This window comes from Canis aureus, chromosome 21 (assembly GCF_053574225.1).
Source record: "Canis aureus isolate CA01 chromosome 21, VMU_Caureus_v.1.0, whole genome shotgun sequence".
Taxonomy (NCBI): Eukaryota; Metazoa; Chordata; class Mammalia; order Carnivora; family Canidae; genus Canis; species Canis aureus.
Genome location: NC_135631.1, coordinates 5,476,701 through 5,488,029, shown reverse-complemented (window position 1 = coordinate 5,488,029; position 11,329 = coordinate 5,476,701). Strand labels below are relative to the sequence as shown.

The window sequence follows — 11,329 nt, the reverse complement described above, 5'->3', positions numbered from 1 at the left end:
ACAGATCCTGCCAACTGTATGTCCTAAAAAAATAAAAAGTTTTATTAAAAATTTTAAATTAAATTTAAAAAGAAAAAAAATTAAAAAAGAAAGAAACAGGACAGCTCCAACATAGAAGAGTCAAAATCACAGAAACAGAAAGTAGCCCCGTGATTGCCAGGGGCAGGGGTGGGGAATGGCCAGTACAATGGCTATAGAGCTTCAGTCCCGCAAGATGAAAAAGTCCTGGGGGCACCTGGGTGGCTCAGTGGTCGAGTGTCTGCCTTTGGCTCAGGGCCTGATCCCAGGGTTCTGGGATCAGATTCTGCATCAGGCTCCTCAGAGGGAGCCAGCTTCTCCCTCTGCCTGTGTCTCTGCCTCTCTCTGTGTGTCTCTCATGAATAAATAAAGAATACCTTTAAAAAGAAAAGAAAAGAAAAAAATCCTGGAGACTGTTTGAACAACACTGTGAATATATGTAACCCTACCTAATTATACATAAAATGGCTAAATGGTAAATGTTATGTTTCTAGCTATTTGACTGCAACCGGAAATTATTCATTAGCCTAGATGAATCCCTTCCCCTTCCTGCTCCATCTTGTCAGCTCCAAAATGGGGTGCTGTGAAAACCCAATGAAATCATGAATGTGTAAAAGCCAGACTACCAGCAGCAGCTCTTTCTCCCAAGACAAAAGAAAGAGAGAGGCACTTGGGCTGGACCAACAGGTACCCAGAATCATATAATTTGAGGACTGAAAGGGACCTCACACATCTGGCCATTCTTTTTTAACTACTATTTTATGGGTATTTTTCCTCATTCTGGGGCTAACCCCTGCCCCTGCTGCCCCCCAGCACTGCATTTCAACTCATGATAGTCCTGAGGTGAACATTGTTATTCCCATTTCAAGGATCAAGAAACAGAAGCTGAGAGATGAAGCACCTGACCCGAGAACACATTCAGTAAGAGGCAAACCTGGGACTCGCTCTTCAGTCAGCCTGGCCTTAGATCCCGTGCTTCAACCACTCTACTGCCCTGCTCCGGTATTGGTGGTTGACATAGGACCCAGAGCCAGGAGTCTTCCTTTATTTTTGGGCTGTTGCACAAATCGCCCAGTCTGGAGTCAGGGAAGCGCTGCTTGCAACTATTGGCTCGTCCCAGACCTCTCCCCAGGCCTGGCCTTGCTCTGTTTCCTCTCTCAGGGTTGCTAGGCCTGCCCTGGGCAAAGGGTCTTGTGATACCCTCCGGGCTCATCTCCCAGCCAGAGGAACTAAGGCAGGGCCAGAGCAAAGAAGAGAAAGGAGAAGGAGGGCCTGATCTCCTGCCCCAGTCTGTCCCAAAGTTGGACTGTGACCTGCACACAAGCCTCTTTACTCCCAGCCTGACCACACCTCTAATGTCTGACCCACAGGGCAGCCCTGGTTCTGGCTGAAAGGCAACAAAGCCATTCTATAACCTTCACCACCCTCACCCAGTTTGAGTGGACTCAAACCCCTGCTCTTGCCGAAGCCTGTGCCAGGAACAATTTGCTGACTCAGACTTCTGGGACGTGCTGGGGTGAATCACTCACGCTTTGTCAAGCATAGAGCTGCCCAATACCCTCCTGCCAAGTGTGTAATCCTACCATTTCCCAAATCCATGGAGGGCAAGAAGCAGATGTATGCCCTCCTTCCTTCCCTGGGAAGCTCTTGCCTTTCCAGACACTGCTGTGCTCAGTGATACCTCCTCTGGAAGCCTGCCTCTCCCCCCTGCAAGGGTTAGGGAGGCAGCTCCTCCCCAGCCCACTCAATAAACACAGTAGCAGCAACCACATACATATGCCTTTCTCCCTGATACTGGGTGTCCCTTGAAGGTTTTTCATCTCTGTGTTCTCAGGACACAATGCAGTAAATATTTTGTCCTAAATATTGGAGACTATTAATTGTCTATTGTTGTCTTAAAAAATTACCCCCAAACTTAGTGACTAAAAGCAACATTCACGTACCACCTCCTGGTTTCCAAGGGGCAGGAATCCAGGCCTGGCCCAATCAGGAACCTGCAGCCATCTCAAGGGTCAGCTGGGGGGAATCTACTTCTAAGGTCACTCTGGGTTGTTAGCAGGACTCAGTTCCTTGTAGATGGAGGGCCTGAGGGTCTAAGGTCTTCAGTTTCCTTGTTGATTTTTGGCTGTTGCCATATGGGTCTCATCCAAGAGGCAGCTCACATCATGGTGGCTGGCTTCAATTGGAGCCGGCAAATGAGAGGGCAAGGATGGTAGGCAGGCAGAAGCCAGAGTCTTTGGGGAGCTCAGTCTCAGAAGCGACCTCCCATCACTTTTGCCAGTGTTCTGTCCCTCCTAAGTGAGTCACCAGGTCCAGTCCGCCCTCCAGGGAAGAATCCTCACAGTGTTTGAACACCAGGAGGGTGGGATCACTGGGGGTCATCATGGAGGTGCTTACCCACCTGAATTTTATTATTTTAAAAAATTCATTATTTATTATTAAAAAAAAAGATTTATTTATTTGAGAGAGAGACAGAGAGAGAGCATGTGCACTCACAAACCAGCACGAGCAGGGGGAGGGGCAAAGGGAGAGGGAGAGAAATCCCCCAAATTTAGACTCCCTGCTGAGCATGGAGCCAGACTAAGGGCTGGATCCCAAGACCCTGAGATCACAATCTGAGCTGAAATGAAGAGACAGATGCTGAACCAACTGAGCCACCTAAGGGCCCCAGATCTGTATTTTAAGCCTTCGCACTGCCTGAGTTTGGAGCCTGGAACTTCTGTGTGCTAGCTCTGTACTTTGAGTAAGTGGCTTAACCTCGTGTGCCTATAATTTCTCAGCTACAAAGTGGGGGAAAATACCTTATTTAATCAAACCTAAGGTGGTGTTGATGGAAAGGTAGCATTAATTCATACACCATTAAGAAAGAATACGCAAGGTGTCTGGGTAGCTTAGTGGGTTAAGTGTCTGCCTAAGGCTCAGGTCATGATCTTTCCCCCCACCCTGCCTTGTGCTCTCTCTCTCTCAAATAAATAAATAAATAAAATCTTAAAAAAAAAAGAAAAAAAGAAAAAAAGAAAGAATACTCACTGCTCATTCATTGGAAAATGCAGTCCATTTCAGAGAGGTTAAAATGGGGGAAAATAATGTGCCGTGAAATTAATGAAACACTTGGTATCTCTTTTCTGAAGTGGGTTCCGGGACTTAGAGATACGGGAAGGCTGCGAATGGAGGCAGGCCATCCAGATACTCCTTTTTATTAGTGAGCCAATGAAATTAATCCACATCTACACACTGCAGGCAAGACTTTTTTTGATGATGCCTAGAGTAAGGCCAAGGAGAACAGGGTAGAATCACTGTCCCGGGAAAAGGAGGGATTCTCATATACATAAAGGAAGGCACCTTAAAACAGACGCCAAGTGCTGAGAGTGCAGGAAAGAGAATGGGAGACCACATCTGGTTTGGGGATAGGGAAAATCTCTTTGCTTGAGCAGCGGTTATTATACAGTACATTTTGGGGAACTAGTTTTTTTTACTTTGGAATAATAGTACCAGATGTGTTCACTGCTTTGGTTTTCATTTCCCTCCAAGAAGCCAGAATGCAGGCTATCAGGTTCAATGCCCGACTTTGGCCGCATTATCGCTTGGAGAAATCAAACAAAGGGAATGAAAAATTATTATAATATTGATTATAAAAGCTCCCATGGGACATCTGGGTGGCTCAGTGGTTGAGTGCCTCCCTTCGGCTCAGGGCATGATCCTGGAGTCCCCATATCGAGTCCCGCTTTGGGCTCCCTGCAAGGAGCCTGCTTCTCCCTCTGCCTATGTCTCTGCCTCTCTCTGTGTCTTTCATGAATAAACAAATAAAATCTTAAAAAAAAAAAAATGCTCCCATGTTCTGAGCACCCGTTTTGTGCCAGGTATTGCACTTAGGGCTTCCTTTATGTGGTCCCAAGAAACCAGGGGAGGATTATTTCTACATTACATACAAAACAATTGGGATGGGGACGCCTGAGTGGCTCAGTGGTTGAGTGTCTGCCTTTGACTCAGGGCATGATCCCAGGGTCCTGGGATCAAGTCTTGCATCAGGCTCCCTGCAAGGAGCTTGCTTCTCCCTCTGCCTATGTCTCTGCCTCTCTCTGTGCCTTTCATGAATAAATAAATAAAATCTTTAAAAAAAACAAAGCAGGGCAGCCCTGGTGGCGCAGTGGTTTAGTGCCACCTGCAGCCCAGGGCATGATCCTGGAGACCCGGAATCGAGTCCCACATCAGGCTCCCTGCATGGTACCTGCTTCTCCCTCTGCCTCTCTCTCTAGCTGTGTCTCTATGAATAAATAAATAAAAATCTTTAAAAAAATAAAAAAAAATAAAAAAAAACAAAGCAATTGGGATCAATTGGTATAAGGTCCCGGAGCTGATAATATAGGTGCTCTCGCAGTTTTTCTTTTTCTTTCTTTCTTTCTTTCTTTCTTTCTTTCTTTCTTTCTTTCTTTCTTTCTTTCTTTCTTTTTAAATAGATTTTATTTATTTATTTATTCATCTCTCTCACACACACACACACACACAGGTAGAGACACAGGCAGAGGGAGAAGCAGGCTCTATGCAGAAAGCCCGATGCGGGACTCCATAGGGGGACTCCAGGATCATGTCCTGAACCAAAGGCAGACGCTCAACTGCTGAGCCACCCAGGCGTCCCTCTCTCAGTTTTTCAAATATGCAGGCCCTGATGACAATTGATGGTGAGCCTGTCCCTTCTCCTATTGTGTGAACCTATTTCCTCATCTGTAAAATGAGTGGGTCCAGCTGGAGCATCTCAAACTTCCCTTGTTAAAAAAAAAAAAAAAAAAAAAAACAGTTGCTAGTCCCCGTCTCAAGCCCCCTGCATGAACAGGTTCCCACAGGGGCTTGAGAAGTTGTCTATACAATCATGCCCTAGGTGATCTATTTCTTAGGGGAAATCTTGGAAACATAATTGCTCAAGGCCCTTTTGCCTTTGAGGTCTGTGATTATAGGACTTAGATTGCAAACCAAATTCCTTCCTTTGAAATCTGAATTCTGCACATTCTTGCCTTCTCTTTTCCCCCAAGGCAGCCATTGGAGCAAAAAGACTACAGGTTGGGGATCAAGAGACTGGAGGTCTGGTCCTGGCCCTGCCCCTGCCCCTGACTAGCTATGTAATCCAGAGAGAACTCAATTCCTTTCTCTGAGCCTCAGCAGCAGAATCAGAGGAGCTGTGGCTCAGAGTGGGATCTGATCCTTCTCTGCCTTGTGAGCAACAGCCTTACTTCGGGCCTGAAGTGCTGGGGCTGGAATTTGCTAGACCAAGGCCCACCTTGGCGGGTAGAAGGTCTGACTGTCTTGTTAGAGATCCCATGATGGCATGGGCTTCACAGGGTCAGTGGACTGATTAGCCAGAGTCAAAGGAGACCAAAAAGACAGGGTGGGTCCCTAGGAGTAGGAGGTCTACATACATGGTTAACAGCCTAGAGATTGCAATGGTGAGGCGTTGGGCTTTAGTTTCCCCCAATTCCAAAACTGTATTTGGGTGGCCACGGCAAGGGTCCAGGGCAACCTCACACAGATGTTCAGTTTCCACAAACCACTCTTGGCAAGCTGGGACTGCAATCCAACCCATGCTTTGCCAGCTCAGTCACATGCTGGCATGACTCTGCTGCTGTCCTAAGAAGGATCTCACCACTAGGATGATGCCAGAGGAGCATCTTTTCCTCATTATCACAAGGTACAGTATGAGTTAATAGTGTTTATGGTGGAGCAACCTGGATCCCTGAGGACCTGCAGGGAGGAAAACTCTTGAACCACCTCTACCCCCAACACACGCACTGGGGGCTCTATGCTGCTTAGAAGACACACTATCTAACCTGTGGAAAAGGACTATTTTGTGCATTCTTCTTGCCTCCTTTTTCCATCATTAAGGATTTAACCCTAAGGTATTGCCAGCAGACAAGCTATCTGAGGTTCCAGTTGCCAGAATTTGGTTAATTTAAAAAAAAAAAGACTTTCCTTTGTCTCCCTGGACAGGGGATCTGGGATATCTGGTTTGTCCTTGTGAGATCCTCAGGGCAAACCAGCCTTCTGAACTATCAACACGGAGAGGTGGGTTCATGGTGGCTGTTAGTGTTTGAGGGGTCCATGGTTTTGTCTGGGAGTCCTCATCCACCTGGGTGCTTCTGCTTATTCAAGCTTCCTGAGTTCTAACTGTTCTTGGACTTCCCCACAGCTTCCCCTCAGGCAATGCTTCCTGAACTTGTTAGTGAGTCCCCACTGACCCCTTCCATGCTTTGATCCTATCATGCCTCCCTGTCTTTGTTTAGGCTGTGTATAGGATTCTTTTTATCAATAAATTTACCCAATAAGTTCTCAACTTTTCTCTATCTGCCTGCCTATCTATCTATCTATCTATCTATCTATCTATCTATCTATCTAACTAATCTATCTATCGACTTAGCATAGATAGGTATTGCCCCCTCCAGGAAGCCTTCCACACCCCTCTCATGGGGTCAGTGACACCTTCTTTGGATTTCTATAGTACTCTGGCCATTTTCTCTAGCACAGCACAAACTATTTTAAAATCATACGCTTTGAGGTGTATTTCCCCATCTGGTCTAGGAGCAGCTTGAGGGTGGGGCAAGTAGCTCCTTTTTCTATTGCGTGTTGCCAAAATGGGTGCAGAGTGAATGTACTCATTGTCTCTTGCCATTCAGTCCTCCTTTCCAGTCTGGGGCCCTGGAGATGCCCCCCCCCCCTCAGAATTTGCTCTTCCTGCCAGCCCTTGCCCTCTTTTTAACTCTTCCCTTCCTCTTAAATGTGGTGCCTTCTCTATTGGTGGACTCTACTCAGCCTCAGGGGCTGTCTTATTCCCTCCCTTGGTTTTAACCACTAAAAGTGGGCTGATGACTCCCATTCCTTCATTTGCTGACTCTTATTAAGCATCTATTTTGTGCCAGACTCAGCTCTTGTAGTGGTAACATTCAAATATGAGAAGGGGTTGGGAGAATAGAAGCAAGAAACAAACCAAGAAACTTCCAGAAAGTGATTGATACTAAGAAGCAATAAGGCAGACATAATCCTAGTTTAACAGGAGCCCATAAGCTGCTCTGCAGCTACCCCTAGACCACACTCTCTTACCAGAACTATGCTGCCTGGGCCCTAAACACCAGAGCTAGACTCCTCATTAGCATTCTCAGGCTGATCTCAGCCTATCTCTCTCACATCACCTTCCGCTATAGCCCCCTAGGAACTCAGCGAAGTTTCCCAAGCTCTCTGTAGCTTCAAGAATCAGTTGAGCTTGAGAGGCACCTGGGTGGCTCAGTAGGTTAAGTGTCTGACTTTGGCTCAGGTCCTTATCTCAGGGTCCTAGGATGGAGTCCCATGTTAGGCTCCGTGCTCAGTGGGGTGTCTGCTTAACTCCTTCCCTCTGCCCCTCCCCCTGTTTGTTCTCTCTGGACAAATAAATCTTAAAACAGAAAAAAAGAATCAGTTGGAGGCTTTTTTTTTTTTTTTTTTTTTTTTTTTCAGTTGGGGGCTTTTGATAGAGAAAAAGATTCTTGTGCCTGGCCACCAGACTTACTGAACCCTTACGAATCAGGGACCAGGGAGTCAGCCATCTGTTTTGTTTTTGTTTTTTAAAGACTTTGTTTATTCACTTGAGAGAGAGAGAGAGAGAGACACAGAGTGCACTTGCGCGCCTGCGCGCGCACGCACACATGCACGCACACGTGCATGTATGTTGTGGGCGGGGTGGGGTGGGGTGGGGAGTGCATGGGAGGGACAAGCATGACCCTGAGATAGTGACCTGAGCCGAAATCAAGAGTTGGTTGCTTAACCAACTGAGCCACCGAGGTGCCCCATCAGTTTTGCTTTTAAAGAGCCCCAGGGAGGGTCTTATTATCAGGAAATCAAGAGAGTAACTTCTCTTGGTCTATTAGTGGTTCTCAACACTGACCCACATTAGAACCATTTGGAGAGCTTCTTAAACTAGCAATTCAATGCAGGGATTTCATCCAACAAAAATAGACCCAGGTGGTATTCTGCTGGTCATATTGGTGATCAATATGCATAAGAACCATGGAGTGGGGCTCAGGAATCTGTTTCCCACTAGCCAGCACCCTGTCCCAAGGAGATTCTATCACTAGAGGTATGGAAGCCCAAACAGAGAGATGCTTTCTCTAGCCACTGTGGCTCTCCACCCAAGGTTTTTGTCTGGGCAGTTTTCTCTATCTGGGATGCAATACACCTTCTAACTTTGTCTTTCTGGGGAAATCAGCCTGAGGGTAGGACAGAGGCCAGATGGAGAAGTATCTTGTTTCCTAATCTCATTTGAACTAGATAATTTATGTGTCTGAGCTAACTGTCCAAAATCCATACTTTTTTGGTTCACAGCAGTCCATTTTCTAGTTCTCAATTAGTTTCTTCATTCAGACCTTTACCTGGTGGTGTTGATATGGGGGACTACCTGAACCTGGCTGGAGTCACCCAACCTTTGCTCCAGACCCACAGGTTCACAGGGACCAGCCAGGACTGAGCTGACATGTCGCAGCATCTATAGCATGGCCAGCTGTAGAGAAGGACCCTTGTCTTTCCTGAGGGACACCAGGGTCTGCATCTTACATGTACACAGTAGGGGAGATAAGATACAGGCAGGAAATGTCGAAATCACAAGGTAAGCATGCTAGAAGAATAGTAACAGGGACAACCATGTAAAAGGGACTCAATGTCCATCAAGCCCAACCGCTTTTAAGAAGAAATTCAATCCAGAGAGGGAGGGGCTCTGCCCAAGATCACACAGCTTTAATGCTTTCTGGCATAAAGTTCTGAGGTAGAAAGAGTCATAGGACTTGGACATCTAATAGAATATGAGCTCTATGATGTGATGCCAGGGGCTATGTCTTCACAGTAGTGTCCTGGCATAGCACAAGGATCATAGTAGGTGCACAATCACATGAATTTTTAAAAACATTATATTTATTTATTCATGAGACACACACACACACAGAGGCAGAGACACAGGCAGAGGGAGAAGCAGGCTCCCTGTGGGAAACCGGTGCAGGACTCAATCCCATTGGAGGACCCCAGGATCAGGACCTGAGCTGAAGGCAGATGCTCAATCACTGAGCCACCCAGGCATCCCACAGTCAAATGAATTGTTAATTGAATGAATATGTGGATCTGGAGAATTAGGATTTTAATCCTTTTTCTGCTACTAAAATAACTGTGTTGGATTGACCTATGTTGAAGTTCAGCCAATAGGTGGAAGGAAGGACAAGAAAGTTGGGAGAGACAAACATTAACAGACACAACAGAGCATGGAGTTGTAAATATTTCTCCATGCTCAATAAGCAATTTCTAGTTAACAAGATGTTCTCATAGTCCTTGATCCTCCCTACTGTCTGGAGGGAGGTTATTTTTCCTCCATGTCCTGAGTACCACACGATGTACCCTATATTTTGTTTATCGTCTGTCTTTTCTCTCACTATAAAGCAGAGATTTTGCTTCGTTTTGGTCATTTCCATATCCCCTTGGCTGGTACAGAGCCTAGTTTATGAAGCTTTCTGTTTAATCAGGCCTTCTAGACCTTCTAGGTCCCCAGGGGCCTCGATTTGCAGGTTAAGAAACTGAGGCTCAGGGCGGTGAGGTTGCTTGTCCAAGGTCACACAGAGATGGACTCCTGCTCATCGCCCCCTCACCCCCACCCCAGCTAACCGACACAATCTCCATCACTCTTGTGGTACAACTGCCATCTCCTTCCTCCCGCCCGCTCCGCAAACGCTTTTCCTCCGCCCTCTTCCCGGTCCGCTCCTTGCATCCGCGTCCAGCCGGGATCTCCGGGTCTCGGTGCGATCTGTTTTGCTTGCGGCTTTGGGAGACACGTGCTACTCGGGTGAATGAATCGCACGTCCCCACCCCCGCCGATAGCCAATCACAGCGTGCCGGAACCCGGTTACTTCCGCCTATTGCGGGCGGAGGCCCCGGCGCCGCGGCCCACGTGGGGCTCTAAAGGCAAGGGAGTAGGCGGTGGTGCGCCGGGGGCTGGCTCTCCCAGCCTCCTCACCAATCCAGGGGCCCGCCGGCGACGCGAGGGGCGGAGCCGACGTGGGGCGCCAAGGCTTAAACGTGACGGGTAGGCGGGAGGTAGGGAGGAGTCCTGAGCCGGGAGCGGTGAGTGACGGTCGTCATTGCCCAATAACAGGAGGGGTTGGGCTGTCTGAGCCAATAAGAAGTCCGTAAGGCGGGGCCAGGACTGCAGCAAGTTCGGTTGCGCGGAGACCGCAGCTGTTCCCTGTCAGTGGAGGCAGCGGCGGTAGAGACGGTGGCGACGACTTGCGGCGGAGGCGAGGAGGTGAGTGCCGGCGGCGCTGCGCACCTTCCTCTCCTCGCGACGGGTCGGAGCCCGTGGGCGTGCGCCAGCGCCGCCGTGGGGGACGCTTATGTAAGGGTCGTGCGCGCCAAGGCGGTGCGGTCTCCACGAGTGACGGCTGGAGGAGACGGCGGCGGGCGGTGCGCGACGCGACGTGCGCCGCCCCTCCCTTCCCCCTCCCCCTCCCGCGGGGCGGCGGGCGCGGGCCCGCCTCCGCCCGCCTCACGGCGCGCGAGAGCTCCCGGGACCCTTCGCCCAGACCCCGTCCCGCCTCTCCGCGGGTGTCCGTCCGCGCGGGCGCAGCCGGGCCTCGTCAGCTCCGCGTCCCTGGCGGTCGCCGGCGGCCTTATCCCTGCCCTCGAGCCCATTTTGCAGATGGAGAAACTGATGCACGGAACCCCCGGATGCCCCGGGCGAGAGGTCCCTGTGGATTCGAACCCAAGTCTGTCAGAATCGGGAGCCTAAGTTTCCCCCAGCGTCCTGGAAGTTGTTCAGCCCTGAAGGAAGCTGTGGCGTGCCGGGCGAGGGCTTTCTGTGTTCCAAGTGCCTGCACTCCGCCTGCTGTAGGGATTCTTGTAATAATCCGGTCGGGCATTCGTTTTAGAGGCAAAGCAGTGATTCGCCCGAGGCTGCTCAGTGAGGAGGAGGTGGGGCTGCACTCAGCCCGTTATTCTACAGGCTGGAGCAGTTTACAAAGTGCACTGGCCTCGGGGCGGTGAGGAGCAGCAGGTGGTCCTGGAAGTGCCCTCCTGGGCACGGAATCAGGAGCACCGGGCAGGCTTCGTGGACCTGCCTTGGCAGGTTCTTTCCAGCGGAACTTGTTTTGTGTACTTTTGAGTTGTTTCACCTCTGACAAGCTCTTTCCTCATCTCCTAAATGCTGGGGTTAGGCCAAGTCCCTTAGGTTCCCGGCAGCTCTGAAAGCCCTACAAATCAAAATGTTTTGTGAGAGAGAGTAGGCCAGGGCCCATAGTCCCCATTCCGCAGCTGAGAAAGC

At 49.1% G+C, this 11,329-nt stretch overlaps 1 protein-coding gene across 1 annotated transcript in view; it reads left to right on the top strand.

The window, feature by feature from the left end:
- Positions 1–10,193: 10,193 nt before the first annotated feature.
- Positions 10,194–11,329, top strand: part of PC (pyruvate carboxylase) — a 100,461-nt gene continuing 99,325 nt past the window's right edge. The window contains exon 1 of the mRNA XM_077862566.1: positions 10,194–10,315. The gene's annotated coding sequence lies outside the window, so the exon portion shown is untranslated. The remainder of the gene's footprint in view (positions 10,316–11,329) is intronic.